General features: G+C 37.6%; 1 non-coding gene across 1 annotated transcript; it reads right to left on the bottom strand.

Moving 5' to 3' along the window:
* Positions 1-7765: 7765 nt before the first annotated feature.
* On the bottom strand, positions 7766-7872 carry LOC141669895 (small nucleolar RNA R71). Its single transcript, XR_012554141.1, has one exon. It is a non-coding gene; the product is annotated as a small nucleolar RNA R71 (small nucleolar RNA).
* Positions 7873-21521: the final 13649 nt, after the last annotated feature.

The raw sequence follows: 21521 nt of genomic DNA, 5'->3' as shown, positions 1-21521 counted from the left end.
GTTTAAATATTCTAAAAAGTATAAACATATACGTTTACTTATATAATATTAAAAATTAAGAATTCAATTCAAGTATTTTTTTTAAAATTATGTAATATTAAAAAAAATATGTGCAGTCCGTGCATCACACGGGTTTTAAACTAGTTACTATAATATAACATACATATAAAAAAAATCAACTTCGGATGCTATATTTCGTGCTTAAATAGAAAAATGCAAGTGGCAAAATGCATTAATAAAGTAATGGTGACAAGTATAGTTGTATACTAATTATATTTACTTACTATACTATAATTACGGGAATGAGCTATAATTTGGTATACTTTTTTTGGTTAGTTTGATTATCTCCTTTTATAACCGTCAATCTCTGTAATCAAGTGATCAAAACCGTTATATACAAATACTAAAAGAATATACACTACTCAAGCACCCCGGTTCAAACCCGCCAACAATAAATATTTATATTATTATTTATAAAATATTAAAACTCTCAGGTTCGAACCTCACCAACAACAAATCAACAAATATTTATATGATGATTTATACACTACCTAAGATTCAAATATTTATATGATGATTTATACACTACCTAAGATTCAGGTTTGAATCCTTCTAACAACAAATATTTTTATTATTATTTATAAATATACTAATAAGGTAATGATCCAAAAAGAAATTTATTATAATTTTAAATAATATAAAAATATTAATGAAAATCCGTGCATTGCACAGGTTATAAAACTAGTTTGAAATAAAAATTTATTTGGATATATTTGGTGTTATTTTGTATCTGCCATTAGATTATAAATTCTGTTTTATATCACAGACCACTTTTTGATATTAAATTATAATAATATTTTCATCCTTTTTAACACCATCTTAACTTTCTCTTACATCTATTACTTTTCTCCATGATTTATACACTACCTAAGATTCAGGTTTGAATCCTGCTAACAACAAATATTTTTATTATTATTTATAAATATACTAATAAGGTAATGATCCAAAAAGAAATTTATTATAATTTTAAATAATATAAAAATATTAATGAAAATCCGTGCATTGCACAGGTTATAAAACTAGTTTGAAATAAAGATTTATTTGGATATATTTGGTGCTATTTTGCATCTGCCATTAGATCATAAATTCTGTTTTATATCACATACCACTTTTTGATATTAAATTATAACAATATTTTCATCCTTTTTAACACCATCTTAACTTTCTCTTACATTTATTATTTTTCTCCACTATATTAAGTTAATATATTAAATATTGATTAATTCCACCATTTTATTCATTTATCTCATTTTTTTCCGACAATATTCCATTTTTTCTTAACCTATCTTCCCAGATTAAACCAAACGTAATATATAATTAAAATGCATGCGACTCAAAACTGAAGATTTGAAATTTCTCAAACAACTAGAAACTTCATTTTTTTTTTCTTTCTCGTCACTGTATAAAATTTTCACATAATTTAGTTTTTGTACATTAGACAAGGAGAGACAGAAAAAGATGACAAAACATACAAATGAAGAGAGAGAATTGCATTTAATCTTTTGTTAGAGACAATATCTTGGTTTTTGACACTTGGGGAAATATATTGGTTGAATGGTTGGTATGGTCTTTAATGATCAGTGTCGGACAGCCAGACAATGAGTTATAAAATGCTAATTTTAGTTATTTGCATGATAGTGTAACTTTGATGGTCACAACATAATTCGAGTCACAGTGGACGTCAACAAACCCATTAAACGGAGAATGAAAATTAAAATAGATGGCGGCGAATGGAGTTGGATAAATTTTAAGTACGAGCGACTAAGCCAATTCTGTTTTGTGTGTGGCTTACTTGGACACCAAGAGAGGGATTGTGCTATTGTATATGTAAATCCGGAAAATGAAATAATCCGTGCTTATGGAGGATGGCTGAGGGCACCACCAAAAAATATGAAGAATGTGCAAAATGGCTGTGGAATGGAGGTGTGAAGGGTAGTGCTTGGGATGAAGGTGCATCATCTAGGAATAAAGAAACCACCATGCAAGGCGGTACAGTGATGGCTACGATGGATGCACGATTCATGGAGGTTGACGGGACTATCTCCGAAAAAAAATCATGGGGATGATGGAGGTATTAAAGTGATAGCAAGAAATCAGGAAAGCAGTTGGGATAGCAATAAGAAAGCAAATCAATTAGCGGATGACGCGGCTGGAGGCAAATTTGAAAAAAGTATGACTATACTGGATCCTAAAAGGAAACGTGTGGAGGAAAAGTCTGGCATGGGCCTTGAAAATTTTGAGATACTAATTGGGCTTGATCAACCTAACGGGTCAAAAAACTTGAAAGAGGTGGGTCCTGTGATGCAGGCCCACCTAAATCAATGAGTATTTTAGCGTGGAATTGCCGTGGGCTGGCCAACTCACGTGCAATTCGTTTCTTGTGTGATGTGATCACACGAATAAGGCCCAATTTTGTTTTTTTGTCCGAAACTAAAGTAAACAAAAACTCGGTGGTAAAGGTATGTAAAAGACTCGGTTTTGCGGGATGTCATAGTATTGATGCTCAAGGAAAAGGAGGTGGTTTGGCTCTTCTGTGGAAGCATGAATGTGATATTATAATTAAAGATAGCTGCCTAAACTACATTGATTTTGAAGTTAATATAGACCAGATAGGCAGATGAAGGTATACGGGATATTATGGGTGTCCAGAGAGAGATAGGCGAGCAGAATCATGGAGTATGCCACGGGAATTACACAGGAGATCAAATTTGCCATGGTGTATTATAGGTGATTTTAATGATCTTATGGCAGCAGAAGAGAAACAAGGGCGTGTTATGCACCCTCGAAGACTACTTCAAGGCTTTACGGATGCTGTAAATGACTGTCAGCTCATGGATCTTGGCTTCCAAGGAAATATGTTTACCTGGGAAAGGTCGCGAGGTAATGAGGAATGGATTCAAGAGAGACTTGACCGTGGACTAGCAAACAGACAATGGAAGGATATGTTTCCTCTAGCAGAGGTGAATGTACTCGATGTCTCAACGTTTGACCATTTACCATTAAATCTGCAGCTAAATAGAAAGATGTATGTGCCTAAACCTCACAGGTTTCGATTTGAAGACATGTGGCTGAGAGAGAAAGACTGCTTGCATATTATTCAAAAGTGCTGGGAAGAGAGAATGGGGTGTAGTATTATGGATAAATTGCAGTATTGCTGTCTTCGTTTGGAAGAATGGGACGGGGGTACGGTAAAGGACTTCAAGGTTAAACTAAAGGATTACAGACAGAGGTTAAAAAGTCTAAGATCAAGACGTGACATGTACGACATCAGGCAGTATAATGAGGTTAGATGGGCTTATTTAAACCTACTGGAAAAACAAGAAATCTACTGGGCACAGAGAGCTAAACAATTCTGGATGCAAAATGGGGATCAAAACACTCGTTTCTTCCATACTTATGCATCTACAAGGCGGGAAAATAATTGTATCAGCAGACTTAAAGACAAGTATGGGAATTGGAAGGAAGAGGAAGTACAGATTCAAGACATTGTTGTTGAATACTTTGACAACTTGTTCACATCTACACTGGAGGTGGAGGAAATCTTAACACCAAGGGAGATAGTTAACCAAGTAACAACTGAACAAAATGAAGAACTGATGCAGTGTGTGACTCATGAGGAGGTGAAGAAAGCAGTTTTTTCCATGCACCCAAGTAAGTCTCCAGGGATAGACGGTTTAAACCCAGGGGTTTTTCAAGTGTTTTGGAACATAGTTGGTAATGATGTGACGGAGCTCTGTATAAAATTCTTCACTACAGGGGAAATGCCAATAAATATAAATCGAACGTTGGTGTGCTTGATTCCAAAAATAAAGAAACCCCAACAAATGACGGAGTTCAGGCCGATCTCGTTATGTAATGTGTTAGTCAGAATAGTATCGAAGGTGCTTGCTAACAGACTTAAACCATGCCTCCAGACCTTAATTTCTGATAAGCAAAGCGCTTTTATCGAAGGACGGTTGTTAACAGATCAACCACTGTATCAAACGTCGTACACAAGGGAAACATGGAATCGTAGGCCTTAAACTGGACATTTCCAAGGCCTACGACAGGCTTGAATGGAAGTATGTGGAGGGCATGCTCAACAAATTTGGATTCCATTATACCTGGATTCAGCGCTTGATGACATGTATTCAGTCTGTAACATATACTTTTGTGAATAATGGGCGTATTTTTGGTGACGTCCGACCACAGCGGGGTATACGACAGGGAGACCCTATATCTCCATATATATACATACTCTGTGCAGAAGGACTGAGTTCTATCATTCGCAGACATGAAGAGGTTGGTTTAATCCATGGGGTGTCAATTGCAAGAGGTGCACCTAGCATTTCGCACCTACTATTTGCAGACGACTGCTACATGTTCTTCAAGGCAGATGAGGTGGAAGTAAGAACTGTGAAAGCAGTGTTGAAACGGTACGAAACTCTATCTGGACAAGCGATTAATTTTAACAAATCATGTATCAGCTTTAGTCCAAACACAAAGGCTCAGGAACGAAGTGGAATATGTCAGACGCTTCAAGTGAAAGAAGTATGTGAACCAGGTAAATACCTGGGCATGCCAATGCATGTGGGGAAAAAAAGGTGGCAGTATTTCAGTTCTTACCAGATAAAATAAAGCATAAGCTTCAGAATTGGAGTAATAGGACACTCTCAAAGGCTGGTAAATGTACGCTTCTCAAGACAGCTGCACAATGTGTACCAAATTTCTGGATGAACTTGCTGTTAATTCCAAATGAAATTTATGAAAGCATTGAAGTCCTACTTAATGGATTATGGTGGGGGTATGGGCAAGACAATAGAGGAATCAGGTGGAAATCCTTGGACAAGATGTGCAAGCCAAAGGGAGCTGGTGGAATGGGTTTTAAAGAATTGAAAAAATCCAATGTTAGGTCACACACACACACTGTAGAGGGGGTGAATACAGTGTATAGTACACTCAAATCGAACTTTAAGAACTTAAGTAACAGAAAACAAACTTTATTGAAACAATAAACTCTGTTACAGTATGGAACTGTTACCTCTCAGTGATGAACAAATATCACGAGAGCTGCTAGGGTTACAATGAATAATCTTCTCTAATAATGATAACACTTATAGTGTAAACCCTATGTCTGTGTTTATATACTACACAGTTACAAGATAATCGCTAATTGATATGAAATATAATTCTGCTTCCTAAAATATATCAATCAGATATCTTTTCTTCCAAGTATTCCATTCTTTACAGAATTCCTTCTTCATGCATATCTCTTCTTATGTTTATCCTGATCTTCTTTCCTTTAATCAGCTACTGTCCTTATCTGATCGTCCTTCAGCACTTAAGTTCTGATATCTATCTTCTGATGATTATCTCCTGATAACATAAGTACTGATATCCTTAAGTCTTGACTTCCAGTATAAGTACTGATCAACAGTTAAGTACTGATTTATCCTGTTCAAGTAAGATCTGAAAGCTAAACATAAAACATATTAGCCATGACATTATCAAATATATCTAACAATCTCCCCCAACTTGTAAATTAACATAATATACAAGTTTAACAGATATTTGATGATGTCAAAAACATTAAGTACAAATGCATGAGAATTAGACTAGATAACTACAACTTACAGTCCTTAAAGCTTTTACCAATTTCAACTTCTGATAACAACTTCAGTCTGTATAAATATCAGAATTTAAGCAGTTGTAGATCTTCGACTTGGCTTCATGATAAGTGGCATTTTATACCACTTAGAACGTCTTAAAATGGCTTAAATTGGTGTCTTGAAATCAAGTATTTTGTGTATTTGATGCGTTTTTCTAGTGTTCATGTATTTCAGGGTATTAGTTGCATTTCGGGGGAGGAATCATCAAGAATAAGCCTTGGCATGTGTTCACCATTGCGAGAGGAAAGGAACGGGCAGATTACGGCAAAGAAACGGAGCAAACTTGGATTTTTTCCAGTGGAGTCCTGCGCGCCCGCGCAGCTATGCCGAGCGGCCGCGCAGCAACCTGCGCGCCCGCGCAGCTATGCTGAGCGGCCGCGCAGGGTCGGGAATTTTGCTGAATTATTTTAGACTTCTACTTCTGTTTGGCTTCCAACTTCTATGTAATCTGAGTTTTATGGGACTATTATATAAGTAGATTTGAGATGTTTTCACAGGGGGATTTAAGAAGAAGAAGATTGTGTTTTGCGTAAGAAGGGAAGATTGGGATACCAAGGAGAAGACCTAGAAGCACAGAACAACTCCGAAAAAGAAGATCTTGTTTTCAACTTGTGATTCTTTGAATTAGTTGTAACTTTGGATGCTCGTTTTCGTTCTTGTTGAACCTAGATCTCGTTTATTCGTACTTTGATTATTATTTAGTTTATTAAGACCTTGTTTATACCATGCTTTCATTGGAACCCATGGTGACGATGAGTTCGATTATGGGCTAATCGTTGTCATGGGATTCTAGCGGATTTACTTATGGATTTCAATAATTAATTGTTTCGATATCTTGGTGTGTGGTGATTGATTGATATCCTAGTATTGGTTGTGCTTATTCATCTTATGTGCGTAGCTAACATATAAGATAGCGTGTTAATCTCTATTGAAGCGACAGTGAATATAGAGGTTTAGAACTTGCCATGCTAGCATAGGTTCATGTATTTGTTATGCATGATTCGTAGGTAACTCTAACCGTTTTACTTGCCCTATGTAATCAAGATAGATAACTTGTTCTTAAACCGTAATGTTGTCAAATTCTATAGACATATAGGGTCTCAATATAATTGGTGCCTATTCAGCTTCTATCTCTTTTGTGGATGTCTGGTAGAATGGTATTCGTGCAACGAAAGTTGGCGTTTATCAGTTTCATGTTATCTGATTAGTGTCATCACCATCACATGCTAAGGTTAAGAATAATAAGGCTATTGAATGAAGTATTTAATGAAGATAGAATCCCATGTTTATCATATATATTAATTCAACTTCAATTCTCTTAGTTAATGTTATTTAATATAATCTCTTAGTTTAATAAAAACCCAATTTGTTATTTGTCTTAGCATTGATCGATAACCTTACATTGTTGCATAGGTGCATAAATTGAACTTAACCTAAACCAGTCTCTGTGGGAACGAATCTGATTTATATCTTATACTACTTGCGAACGCGTATACTTGCGTGAATATTAGCGCGTGTTTTCGCCCTAACAAGTTTTTGGCGCCGCTGCCGGGGACTCGGTGTTAATTTTTAGTTTATGTGCTTGTCATCAGTGGTCGTTAAAGTTCACTAACTCGGATTCTTTTACTTTCACAGTTTATTTGTTTGTGTTTCAGGTACTCATTACAATGGGAGATCCAGCAGCACGAACGAAAGCCTTGATGGATTTTTCTCAACCCAAGATCAATGACATTCAATCTAGTATTGTCCGGCCAGCTATAACAGCTAATACCTTTGAGATCAAGCCTAGCATAATTCAATGGGTACAGACTTCAGTCCAGTTTGGGGGTTCTCCAACGGAAGATCCCAATACACACATTAGGGATTTCATTGAAATATGCGACACCTTCAAGTTCAACGGTGTTTCTGAAGATGCTGTGAAGCTAAGACTGTTCCCATTCTCTCTGAAGGACAAGGCTAAGAGCTGGTTACACTCTCTACCAGCTGGTTCGATTACTACTTGGGAAGATCTTGCTCAGACGTTTCTTACTAAATTCTTCCCTATGGCGAAGACAGCTGCACTCAGGAATGCTATTACTCAATTTGCGCAGCAAACGGGAGAATCGCTAAGTGAAGCTTGGGAGCGTTACAAGGAGATGCTTAGGAAGTGTCCTCATCATGGAATTCCTGATTGGATGATCATCACTTGTTTTTACAATGGGTTGGGAGCACAGTCCAGACCCATGCTCGATGCAGCATCAGGCGGAGCATTATGGGCAAAGAGCTATAAGGAAGCTTATGATCTAATTGAACTGATGGCTGCTAATGAATATCAGTATCCAACCCAGAGATATCCACAGGGCAAGGTAGCAGGAGTTCTTGAAGTGGATACAGCTACGGCTATCACTGCTCAACTAAAGGCGTTGTCTATGAAGATCGATTCTCTGGCTAACTATGGTGTTAAGCAGATAATTAGTGTTTGTGAGCTGTGTGCAGGTCCGCTTGCGACAGAACAATGCGCTATATCTAGCGACTCAGCTCAGCTTGTGAGCAACTTTCAGAGATCGCAACAACCAGTTCCAGACACTTATCATCCTGACAACTGGAATCATCCTAACTTCAGCGGGAGCAACAATCAGAATGTGATGCAACAGCCATTCCAGCCGTTTGGAAATAAGCTGTTCAACTCTCTTGGTTTTCAGCAACAACTCCAACTTCAACAACAAACTAATGATGCAGGTCTATCTTCGAATGAAAAATCTGAATTGGAGGAGTTGAGGCTTATGTGCAAAAACCAGGCTCTTATATGCCAAAGCCAGGCTGTTTCTATCCAGAATCTGGAGAACCAAATAGGGCAAATTGCTAATGCCTTATTGAATCGACCACCAGGAACGCTTCCTAGTGATACAGAAGCCAATCCAGGAAAGAGGGAAGTTGAAGAACATGTGAACGCCATCACCTTAAGGTCTGGAAAGGTCGCAAGCCCCCAAATTCAGCAAGACGAAGAGCCTGAAAAATCTCAAGATTCAGAAAATGCAGTTGTGGCTGAAGAAGATGTGCAGAAGGGAGTAGAGGTGGAACCAAGGAAGACTACTGTGGAACACACTCCTCCTGAGGGTAATACAGGGGAGAAGCAGATCTATCCTCCACCTCCTTTTCCTAAAAGGCTGCAGAAGAAAAAGCTGGATAAGCAGTTTGAGAAGTTTCTGGAGGTGTTCAAGAAACTTCATATCAACATACCTTTCGCTGAAGCTCTTGAACAGATGCCTAGCTATGCGAGGTTTATGAAAGGTATTGTCTCTCGGAAAGTGAAGCTCGATGACTTAGAGACCGTTGCTCTAACGGAGGAATGCAGTGCTGTGCTGCAACAGAAGTTGCCTCCGAAGTTTAAAGATCCTGGAAGCTTCACTATTCCTTGCACCATCGGAAACTTGTCATTCGACAAGTGTTTATGTGATTTAGGAGCTAGCATCAATCTGATGCCCTTATCTATCTTCAAGAAGCTTGGTCTGCCTGAGCCGAAACCAACATACATGTCATTGCAACTAGCTGACCGTTCCATCGCTTATCCACGAGGTATAGTGGAGGATGTCTTGGTCAAGGTGGATAAACTCTTCTTCCCTGCTGACTTTGTAATTCTTGATTTCGAGGAAGATAAGAAGATTCCCATTATCTTGGGAAGACCATTCTTGGCTACAGGCCGAACTATGATCGATGTGCAAAAAGGAGAGCTTACGATGAAGGTTCATGATCAAAAGGTCACTTTCAATGTGTTCAAGGAAATAAAATTACCCACAGCTAAAGAGGAGTGCTTTAAAGTAGAGCAAATTCAGGTTTTGAATGCACCTCTGTGGAAGAGGAAGTTGGATGTGCCATTCGATTCTTTTGGGTTAGCAGAGCTGAAAATTTCTCAGGATCGTCTCGAGTCGTCTATTGAAGATGCTCCTACACTTGAGCTCAACCCACTGCCAAATCACTTGAGTTATTCATTCTTAGGTGCACCCCCTGACAAGGGGTTGGGATATATCTTTGATGATGTAGAGGGTAGCCGAACGGATCCTCCAGTGCCTATAGAGGGTTCTTCTCATGTGCAGCAGATAGTTGATAGGACTGGTGTTGGTGATGAGCAGTACAGGCGAGTAACTAGGCGTATGGAGGCCATGCACGATATTCACCGTCATTTTGCTGCAGATTTGACACATGCTTTCGGTACTGTTGTTCGAGACACTGGTGGCGAGGTTGATTGGCCACCTGATCCTCCACCCGACGAGGGTGAATCTCCCGCTAATTAGGTATGCCTGAAATCCTTATTATTGCCTTCAATGAGGACATTGAAAATTTTAAGTATGGGGGTGGTAGTTAAGGAATATTGTGTGTGTGTCATTTAGTTGCATATTCATGATAGTTTAGTTCATATAGTTGCATAATTTATGCCATATAGTTTTTTTTTATGAATGTCATGTAGCTCATGCATTTACCATGATCCCTTTTGCAATGATTTATCGACTGAATTGTGATATTGATGTGAGTGTAGTGATAGCATTAAAGTGATATTAAGTTGTGTAGGTTGATATGCATGCTAGAAACAATTGTAAGTCCACTAAGTCTTAGAGAATGCGAAAGGGCTAGATTGTGTTATGATTTGGTTGTTTTCAAGGTCAATCTACTTATTATGCTTAGAATTCGATTATAGGTTCTTAGTGATAAAGACATGAAAAAGAAAAATTTTGGAGAAAAAAATATGGAAGTTGTTGCTAGTTGTGGCTAGGCGTCAAATGGCTAGTAGCCGGCTCGCGTATGTTGCGAGTAGTCTAGGGTTGAGCAAGATGGAGCGAAACGCACTTGCTCAGAGTTTAAAACAAAAAAAAAAATTGGCATAATTGATCAAGAGTGGGCTCTTTGGTATTCGAGTTATTAAGTTCTTAGGGGACTTTGTGCCTAGCGACCTAAGGCTTTTAGAGTCTGGGATCCGCTAACCTAACGCTCGTTACATGGATATCATTATATAAGTCTTTTGTGGACCTCACTCATTGCACGGTCAAATAAGCATTTGAGTTGTAAATAAAAAGCACGATTCCGTAGTATGCTCCAGAGTTCTTGTAGTGCTGTATATCACTTTGTGCCTGGAATTTTTATTCTTTGTATAATCGTAGGATTTCCTTGAGGATAGTCCAGTCATAGTAATTGGTCTAGTTCCGAAGCATATCTGTTAAGCATTTGCACACACCACGTTTCTGGCTGTATGTCCGTTTGCATGAGTTTATTGATCTTTAGTTGTCTAACTGCATTCGTTGAGATGTGGCAATTTGGTTGATTAATTGTAGTAAGGGGGATCGCTGCATTTTCATATAGATTGTATTCTTCATATTTTTATTTGTTTTTGAGTCTGTGACGCTTGAGGGCAAGCATCGATTTAAGTTTGGGGGTGTGATAAGTGGCATTTTATACCACTTAGAACGTCTTAAAATGGCTTAAATTGGTGTCTTGAAATCAAGTATTTTGTGTATTTGATGCGTTTTTCTAGTGTTCATGTATTTCAGGGTATTAGTTGCATTTCGGGGGAGGAATCATCAAGAATAAGCCTTGGCATGTGTTCACCATTACGAGAGGAAAGGAACGGGCAGATTACGGCGAAGAAACGGAGCAAACTTGGATTTTTTCCAGTGGAGGCCTGCGCGCCCGCGCAGCTATGCTGAGCGGCCGCGCAGCAACCTGCGCGCCCGCGCAGCTATACTGAGCGGCCGCGCAGGGTCGGGAATTTTGCTGAATTATTTTAGACTTCTACTTCTGTTTGGCTTCCAACTTCTATGTAATCTGAGTTTTATGGGACTATTATATAAGTAGATTTGAGACGTTTTTACAGGGGGATTTAAGAAGAAGAAGATTGTGTTTTGCGCAAGAAGGGAAGATTGGGATACCAAGGAGAAGACCTAGAAGCACAGAACAACTCCGAAAAAGAAGATCTTGTTTTCAACTTGTGATTCTTTGAATTAGTTGTAACTTTGGATGCTCGTTTTCGTTCTTGTTGAACCTAGATCTCGTTTATTCGTACTTTGATTATTATTTAGTTTATTAAGACCTTGTTTATACCATGCTTTCATTGGAACCCATGGTGACGATGAGTTCGATTATGGGCTAATCGTTGTCATGGGATTCTAGCGGATTTACTTATGGATTTCAATAATTAATTGTTTCGATATCTTGGTGTGTGGTGATTGATTGATATCCTAGTATTGGTTGTGCTTATTCATCTTATGTGCGTAGCTAACATATAAGATAGCGTGTTAATCTCTATTGAAGCGACAGTGAATATAGAGGTTTAGAACTTGCCATGCTAGCATAGGTTCATGTATTTGTTATGCATGATTCGTAGGTAACTCTAACCGTTTTACTTGCCCTATGTAATCAAGATAGATAACTTGTTCTTAAACCGTAATGTTGTCAAATTCTATAGACATATAGGGTCTCAATATAATTGGTGCCTATTCAGCTTCTATCTCTTTTGTGGATGTCTGGTAGAATGGTATTCGTGCAACGAAAGTTGGCGTTTATCAGTTTCGTGTTATCTGATTAGTGTCATCACCATCACATGCTAAGGTTAAGAACAATAAGGCTATTGAATGAAGTATTTAATGAAGATAGAATCCCATGTTTATCATATATATTAATTCAACTTCAATTCTCTTAGTTAATGTTATTTAATATAATCTCTTAGTTTAATAAAAACCCAATTTGTTATTTGTCTTAGCATTGATCGATAACCTTACATTGTTGCATAGGTGCATTAATTGAACTTAACCTAAACCAGTCTCTGTGGGAATGAATCTGATTTATATCTTATACTACTTGCGAACGCGTATACTTGCGTGAATATTAGCGCGTGTTTTCGCCCTAACACTTCATCATTTTCTGATCTCTCTGATGTCAGGATTTGTTCTGAGATAGTTCTTCAACAAACATTTCTCAACATATCTGAGTTCATCAATCATTCTCCTTTTGACATCTTTAAGCTCTGCAGTATCTTCACCAGTTTGAAAGATTGCAGCTCTGAAATCATTGATCTTTGCTTTTCTCAACTCCTGATCTAGTCTTATGACATAAGCTTTGTCAGACTCTAGATTGAATTCAAGTCCCTTAATACCAAGATATGTTCTGATCTGTGCAGTATTAGGCTTCATATCAACAATATCACCATTGTGATCTCTGTACTTTGGAACATATATGCTGTCAGACTTAACAGAATAAAGCCTTTTCTGTCTCTGAATCTGTTCTTTTAAGTAGTTTGCAGCAGTCCCTGTTATTCTGTCATCCACTTGAAGTAAGAAAAGTACATGCTCTAATTCTTCAAAATACTTCAATGGAATGGCATTTTGTCTTATATGATAAACCCTACCATCTGTCATGAAATACAACATGATGTATTCTTTCAAGTAGGTATGGTAAACCATCTGTACAGATTCCAGTTGATTCAATCTATCAGGAGTTGCTCCAATACCTGGTTCACTCAAGGAAGTTGGATCATTGGTAGTGTTGTGTACTCTTCTTTCATCAGCACTTCCCAATCCAGTTTTATCTCTAGCTTCCTTTCCAGTAAATACTCTTGCTTCAAAACCACTTGCAGTAGTCTTCAAAGATTGAGTCTGTTTTGCTTTAGTGAATCCTGGTAGGAGTGTCTTTGATCTATTTTCTGATATCAAGTTAACTTGAGCTATGTCAGAGGTTACTTGCTTCTTCTGAATATCAGAACTTACAATTTCTTGACTCTGAACAACTTGAGCCATGTTAGAGGTTGTTTTAAGAACTTTTCTTGAAGTCAGAGCAAGATCATCCTTTTCATCAGTAATTTCTTCTTCCTCAGGAGGTACATAAACTTTGATAGGTTCACCAACCTTTTCTTTACCCTTGGATCTTGGATCTATCTGTGGTTGTGATCTAGCCAATGTTGCTTCAGTATGTGTCTTTTCTTTGATCACAATGCCTTTGAGTTTTGGAAGTGATTTTTTACCAGAAGCTTCAGATTTAGATGTGACTTTCTCTGATTTAAGTCTGGCTTCTTCTTCCTTTAAACTTTCCAAGTCCATTCCTGGATTTTCTTGAAGAAATAACTGTCTTGACATTTCCTCATCAAGATCTAGAAGTTCATCAGAACTTATCCTTTTACCAGCAGTAGAACTTATTCTTTTCCCAGTATCAGAACTTGTCCTGTGACTAGCTTGTCTTGATGTAAACCTTCTACCTTGACTATGACCGCTACCCATTCCAGAGTATCATTGATCATCATTTCCATCATCCTTTCCTTGCAGTGTCTTGTTAGTTTTGCATTTGGACTTAATTACCTTCTCCCCCTTTTTGGCATCAGCAAGTAGTAAAAGAGAGATAAGTAATTCCACTGAGGATTGGATTTCAGTAAGTTGCGATTGCTGAGAAGCTTGATTTGTCAGAATTTCATCAATCTGAGCTTGTTATTTCTCTTAAGTTTTCTCAATATAAGCAATCCTGTCAATGGTAGGTTGAAAGAACTTTTTCTTATCAATTTTCCAAACTTGTTCCTGTTTGATAAAGTTCTCCTGAATCTTGTGTAGCTCTGCATGAGTAGTTGAATGAAGACCTTGTAGATGTTTAGTACTCAATGCAGTGACTCTAAGCTGGGTTTTAAAATCATCAGAATTTAACATTTCATCAGCTTTAGTCAAGTGCTCAGCAAGATGTTTTTCAGTTAGAACACATGAAACTGAGTTCCATTCCTTAGTCCACTCCTGACCTGCAGGAGTTTCACTCCAAGGTACTGGTGCTTCCCCGGTAACAAACTTCTTTACCAGTTCAGACTTAGGAAGAGTCTGTTGAGGAGTATGTCCTGAAGGACCTGCTTCATCAGCATCTACAGTTGGAGCAGCATCACCAGTATCTCCAGCATTTGCAGCATCAGAACATAAAGAATCAGTATCTTCTGATAAGACAACAGTGTGAGTAGCAATGGAGGCTTCATCATCCTCTAATTGCTGATCTGATACTAAGTTCTGATCAACAGCCATATCCTGATGCTCACCTAAAGTCTGATCATCAGCATCTTGATGCAGAGAAGGTGTTGTTGATAACTCTGGAGTTTGAACAACATCAGTAACAGGTGTTGTGGAAGGATTATTTGCTATTGGAGCTTCTAAGAGAAATACTTCAGACACAACCAAGTGTTGAACATCAATATCAGCACTTGTGCCTGGATCAACAAGAGACACAGATGGTGAGTTAGCCTTGTCAGATACAGCTTCCTGAGATGGAGTTGATGGAGAAGAAGTGACTGGAGCAAATTCCTTGTCTTGTGAGATCAGAGATTCCTGATCCCCTTCCTTAGCTGCTTCCTCTTCATCATCTGAAACTGGCCTTTGTGCCCTTTGTTTCTTGTACTTCCTTGTTGATTTGGATTCCTTGGGAGTTTCAGGAACTGTCATTTGTCTAAGCCTCTTGAGAAGCCTAGAACCCCCAATTTCAGAATCCTTCTGAGAAATCTCTTTCTCAGTTTCAGTTACAACAGGTTCTCTAGCAGGAACCGGTTCCTCAGAATCAGATTCATCTCTCAATGCAATCCTCCTTCTCTTTTGAGGTGTTTGAGGAACATTCTTTGTCCTCTTTGGCTTGGAAGATGAAGATTTCACAGTAGGTGCTGAAGATGAAGGTTGAGCAGTCTGTGAAGTGGAGAGATAGGATTTGAGATATGTTCTGAGGGTAGGTTGAGTAGAATGAGAGGTAGCAACTGAGGTTGATGGATTTTGAGTGTTTGGAGTTGGTTGGACATCAGAGTAAACAGATCTATAAGTATCAGGATCAGCATTTACTAGGATCTGTTTTACAGACTGAGGAATCTGTAATGGTCTAACCACTTTTTTCTTAGTATCAACATTTACCAGGTCATTAAAGTATCGTTTTGCAACCTTAAAAGGTGGGGTTTGGGTGCTGACTAAATGAGGTTCATCAGTACAATAAGTGTAAATAAGTTGACAGAATCTAGCAAAATAAACAACATCTCGATCCTCTGTCATCCTATCCCCAATAAAACCAATTAAAGCAGTTGCAAAATCAAAATGAGTTTGATTGATAATTGCATACCCGATGTGCTGACTCATAATTGGAATAGCATCAAAATTCGAACATTTGTTCCCAAAAGCTTTGGTGATGCAATCAAAGAAGAAACTCCATTCTCTTCTGATATTAGCCCGTTTCAACTGTCCAAGTTTCGTCAGACTCTTTTCATATCCCAATTCAGCCATTAACTCCCGAAGGGCTGAGTCCTCTGGAATTGAGAAAGTACAATCTTCTGGAAGATGTAAAGCCCTGCGTACTGTACCAGGAGTGACTACAAAGGATGAATCACCCACTTGGAAGATAATACTGGGAGTTCCACGTTGACCACCATCATCAAAAAGTCCAGTCCTCCAAAACCTCAGAACTTGTTGGCTTGAAAAGAATTCAGGCTGTGTTAATGCATACCCAACCTCACTATGTGCAAGAAGATCTTGCACAAAGTGCAATTCAGATGGAGCTTCAGTGTGATCAAGAACTGCAGCATAGTTGTTGGGGACAAACTTAGCTCCATCAATGATTAAATCCTTTGGTGCCATGTGAAAAAAAAATTGAGATTCAAGTATGCCTGTTTGGTGTTTGATATAATGTCTGTATGAAAAACCAACGTGAGAAATAAAGAGAAAGAGAATAAAAGTAAGGAGAGAGATAAAATATGAAGAAAATAAAAGATTAAAGAAATCTTCTCTCTGTTGTACTTATACTCTGAACAAAAATGTTACCGTTGGACACCTGTCAGACATGCAGTAATAACGGACAGTTACTGGGCTCGAGAAAACATGAATCATTACTTATCCATTTGCCTAGTTTCAAGGAAAAACCGTTCCATTTATCAAGAGAAACAGTTTTAATTCAAAATTTAAACCGTTATCACTGATGGAATTATTTTTCACTGCATCATTAATATTCTGAAAATACATCACATGAAAATGACCAAGATAAATTAGATAAGTAAGTGCTGAAAACGAATCAGAACTTAATATAAAACAAAATTTATATGGTCATCAGAATATCAATCAGGATTTATCAACACAAGATAAAATAACTCAGAGACAAAACCTTGAAGTAAAAACAACTTTCATTAATATATCAAGACAATACATTTATGAAATGGAAATTACATCAATACTTATACAAGATTTTCCCTAAGCTTCTAAACCGAACATCAACAGCCTTAGTCCTAGCTAAGAAGCCTGACAAAGCTGATGATGAAGAAAAACAGGAAGAAGACAAGATTAAATCATTTCTTCTTCTTCCTACTCTCGACAAACAGAATGGCGAGTCTGATGATTCGCTCTTGCTGGCGGAGAGCTTCCAGCCTTTCCTCCTCCAATCGCTCCAGATGGCGATGGTAGTCCATATAGAAGAATAGGAGGTGTGTCAGTACCTCCTGTGGGACAGAGTCCCATATCTCCTCAGGAATGGCTGTGACATGCCATTCCTGCTGCCAATCGGCATAGCTTAGCTCCATATTGAAGTTTTGGTAGTTCAAAAACATGTTGTATCTGACCATTGTGTTTTTGAAAGAAGAAGTATGAAGATAAGTGTGTGAGAAGAATTTGATGGAAAGGCTGATGTGAAGTGGCTGCTTATATAGGCAAGAGAATGCCAGAAGACGCAAAGAAATTGAATGCTGACAGGTAGAATTAATTCTACCTCGTCTCCCTAGACTTTAAAAAAGAATAACATTCATTGGAAAGAGGAAACATGGTTTAAAGCGCACAAGAAACAAGTAACATTGGACTGTTCAGGTACAAATACCATTAACCCTAACCATATTGACTATTAATCTTCCACTTCAATATATTCAATTATTAACTGAGTCTGTTATCAAATTTTATTCACAGATAAGTCAAGTAAAACATTAGACTGTAATATCAGAACTTAGACTTATATCAGAACTTAACAGTCATCAGAACATAATTTCTTAACTCGAAAAAGGAATGCCCATCTTAGTAAATCCTCATACAAGTTCTGAGTTATAGACTTCAGAACTTAATCATTAGAACGTGTAACTAGAACTTGTCCTCAGAATTTGTGCAAAGGGACACAGTGACTGTTTATCTAAAATAACATAGACCACAACAGTAATTTTCATCATTCATATGGAGTGATTAGTGTGTGTATTAAGCTAAATAACAGACAAAGAGTAAAGTCTGAGTCACTTCAATACATCTTAGAAATAAGGCATAACTAAAATTTTGCTAAAGAGCTGTCATTGTCCTGAAACCTACTGATGAATGAGTTCATGCTTGAGTTCACCTCAACTGTTTTGTGCTAATTTTATGCATCTTTTGAAATTCTATTTTACAGTGGCTTCTCAGTGTAAGTGAGTCACGACTGTTTATCAGAATTTATGCTATTATCAGAGTATTTCTCCAGTAATCATAGAGTGTGAAAAGTCACCAAGAAAATATTTTGCTTTTCTAATGCATATTTACTTAATACCAGCAATGCACTTGGGTCGTCCCTTCCACATTTTTACTCTAGATCTCAAAGGAGTACCTGATTTTATTCTTTGATCTTTTTGCTTTTGCTTTTTCTTTTGATAAGTGAGGTTTATCAGCACTTAGTACATTCAGCAGTTTTACTAGTATCAGAACTTAACAGATGAGTAGCATTATTCTAATTTGTGACTTAGTAATAAGATATACAAAGTAAACTTAACTAAGCTCAATTATCAGAATTTGCTAGTGTCATAAGATTTCCACTGAAATAATTACTTCTTACATGGAATCATTTGTTTATTGAAGACTACTAGGTCAGTATCTAGCACAGTTATCCTCATAGGATTGAATAGGTACTTAAACAGACATATCACTTATTAGAGTTTAGAAACATATATCAGACAATCAGTCAGTACTTAAAGACATTTATCAATTAAGCACAGAATACACAATGAGATTAATTCTGTAAATACTGAGCATAAAGTCTGATAACACAGAACAAGACTAAGCAGCTTTAGAGAAAGAACCTGAAACCATTCCAAGTTCATTTACCAATCTTGTAAAAGTAGCTTCACACAGTGGTTTTGTGAAGATATCTGCTAGTTGTTGATCTGTGGGAACAAAATGCAATTCCACTGTACCTTCATCCACATGTTCCCTGATGAAGTGGTACCTGATGCTGATGTGCTTTGTCATAGAGTGTTGAACTGGATTACCTGTCATAGCAATAGCACTTTGATTATCACAGTAAATAGGGATTTTGAAATATGTTAACCCATAATCCAGTAACTGATTCTTCATCCAAAGAATCTGTGCACAACAGCTTCCTGCAGCAATATACTCTGCTTCTGCAGTTGATGTGGAAATTGACTTTTGTTTCTTGCTGTACCAAGAAACCAATCTGCCTCCAAGAAATTGACAGCTTCCACTTGTGCTTTTCCTGTCAATTTTACAACCTGCAAAATCTGCATCTGAGTAACCTATTAGTTTAAAATCTGATTCTCTAGGATACCATAATCCCAGAGCAGTTGTTCCTTTAAGATACTTAAAGATTCTTTTTACAGCTGTTAAGTGAGGTTCTCTTGGATCTGCTTGAAATCTTGCACAAAGATAGGTAGCATACATGATATCAGGTCTACAAGCAGTTAGATAGAGTAGAGAGCCAATCATACCTCTGTAGTCAGTAATATCTACTGATTTACCGGTATCCTTATCCAGTTTTGTTACAGTGGCCATTGGAGTGGATGCACTTGAACAATCTTGCATTCCAAATTTTTTCAGCAAGTTTCTGGTGTACTTGGTTTGACAAATAAAAGTGCCTTCCTCATTCTGCTTGACTTGAAGGCCCAGAAAATAGCTAAGTTCCCCCATCATACTCATCTGATATCTTGACTGCATTAGTTTGGCAAACTTCTTGCAAATTTTGTCATTTGTAGATCCAAAAATGATATCATCAACATAAATCTGGACCAGAAGTAAGTCCTTTCCATGGTTGAAGTAGAACAGTATTTTATCTATTGTCCCTCTGTTGAATCCACTTTCCAGAAGAAACTGAGCTAAAGTCTCATACCATGCTCTAGGAGCTTGCTTAAGTCCATAAAGTGCTTTATCAAGCCTGTAGACATAATCTGGATGTTTGGTATCTACAAAACCTGGAGGTTGTTCAACATATACCTCCTCCTCCAATTCTCCATTGAGAAAAGCACTTTTCACATCCATTTGAAAGACAGTAAACTTTTTGTGAGCAGCATAAGCCAAGAATATCCTTATGGCTTCTAACCTAGCAACTGGTGCAAATGTTTCATCATAATCAATTCCCTCCTGTTGAGAATATCCTTTTGCAACCAGCCTTGCCTTATTCCTTGTAATTATGCCATCACTGTCAGTTTTGTCCTTGAATACCCACTTTGTACCAACAACAGATCTATTCTTTGGTCTTGGCACTAGGGTCCAGACGTTGTTTCTTTCAAATTCATTCAACTCTTCCTGCATTGCTTGCACCCAATCAGCATCTTGAAGAGCTTCTTCCACTTTCTTTGGCTCAATCTGAGAGAGAAAAGAATTGAAAAGACATTCATTTGAAGTACCTGTTCTAGTTCTGACACCTGCATCAGGATTTCCAATTATCAAATCAGGTGTATGTGATTTTGTCCACTTCCTTGCAGATGGAAGGTTTTCTCTAGAACTGGATGCTCCCCCATGATCCATGCTATCTTCATTTTTATTTTCTGATGCTCCCCCTGAAACTATGCTCTCTGAATTGGAGTCTTCAGTATTTAAATTTTCAGCACTATCAGAACTTGGTTTATCAGAACTTGACGAATCAGAATTTGAAGAGCCAGATGTATGTTCTGATGTTTCTTGAGCTGTGGTAGGATCTTGAGTATGCTCCCCCTGCATCGGTGCATCTTCCCTTGGCGTAGCCACCACAGTTTCAATAACATCAGAGTTTATTCCATCAGAGTTTACAGTATCAGGACTTAGACTTTCAGGATTTTCAGTATCAGAATTTGAGTCTTCATTTTCAAATCTCAGCTGATCATGGTCAATGAAATCTTCAAGACCAGTAATCTTCTTGTCATCAAAAGAGACATTGATAGATTCCATGACTACTTTTATTCTCAAATTATAGACTCTGAAGGCTTTTGTGGAAAGTGGATATCCAACAAAGATTTCTTCATCAGCTTTTAGATCAAATTTAGATAGCTGTTCAGGATGAGTCTTGAGAACAAAACACTTGCATCCAAATACATGAAGGTATTTCAGATTTGGCTTCTTTTTCTTCACCATCTCATATGGTGTTTTTCCATGCTTGTTAATGAGTGTTACATTTTGAGTAAAACAAGCAGTCTGCACAGCTTCGGCCCAGAAATAGGTTGGAAGATTTGCTTCTTCAAGCATTGTACGTGCAGCTTCAATGAGAGTTCTATTCTTCCTTTCAACAACTCCATTTTGCTGTGGAGTTCCAGGAGCAGAAAATTCCTGCTTTATTCCATGGCTTTTGCAGAACTCTTCCATTATCAAATTCTTGAACTCAGTGCCATTATCACTCCTTAAAACTTTCACTGAATCTTTGACCATTTTATCCAGATGTTTGACATGATCAATCAAGATTGATGCAGTTTCACTTTTTGTATGCAAGAAATACACCCATGTGTATCTGGTGAACTCATCCACTATGACCAACGTATACTTCTTCTTTGCAATAGACATGACATTTACTGGACCAAATAGATAAACATGTAGTAGATGATAAGGCTCAAAAATTGATGATTCAGTCTTGCTCTTGAATGAAGATTTTCTTTGTTTGGCT

The sequence above is a fragment of the Apium graveolens genome, chromosome 6 (assembly GCF_009905375.1).
Source record: "Apium graveolens cultivar Ventura chromosome 6, ASM990537v1, whole genome shotgun sequence".
Taxonomy (NCBI): domain Eukaryota; kingdom Viridiplantae; phylum Streptophyta; class Magnoliopsida; order Apiales; family Apiaceae; genus Apium; species Apium graveolens.
The sequence above is the reverse complement of the archived record's forward strand: the minus strand, read 5'-3'. Positions and strand labels throughout refer to the sequence as shown.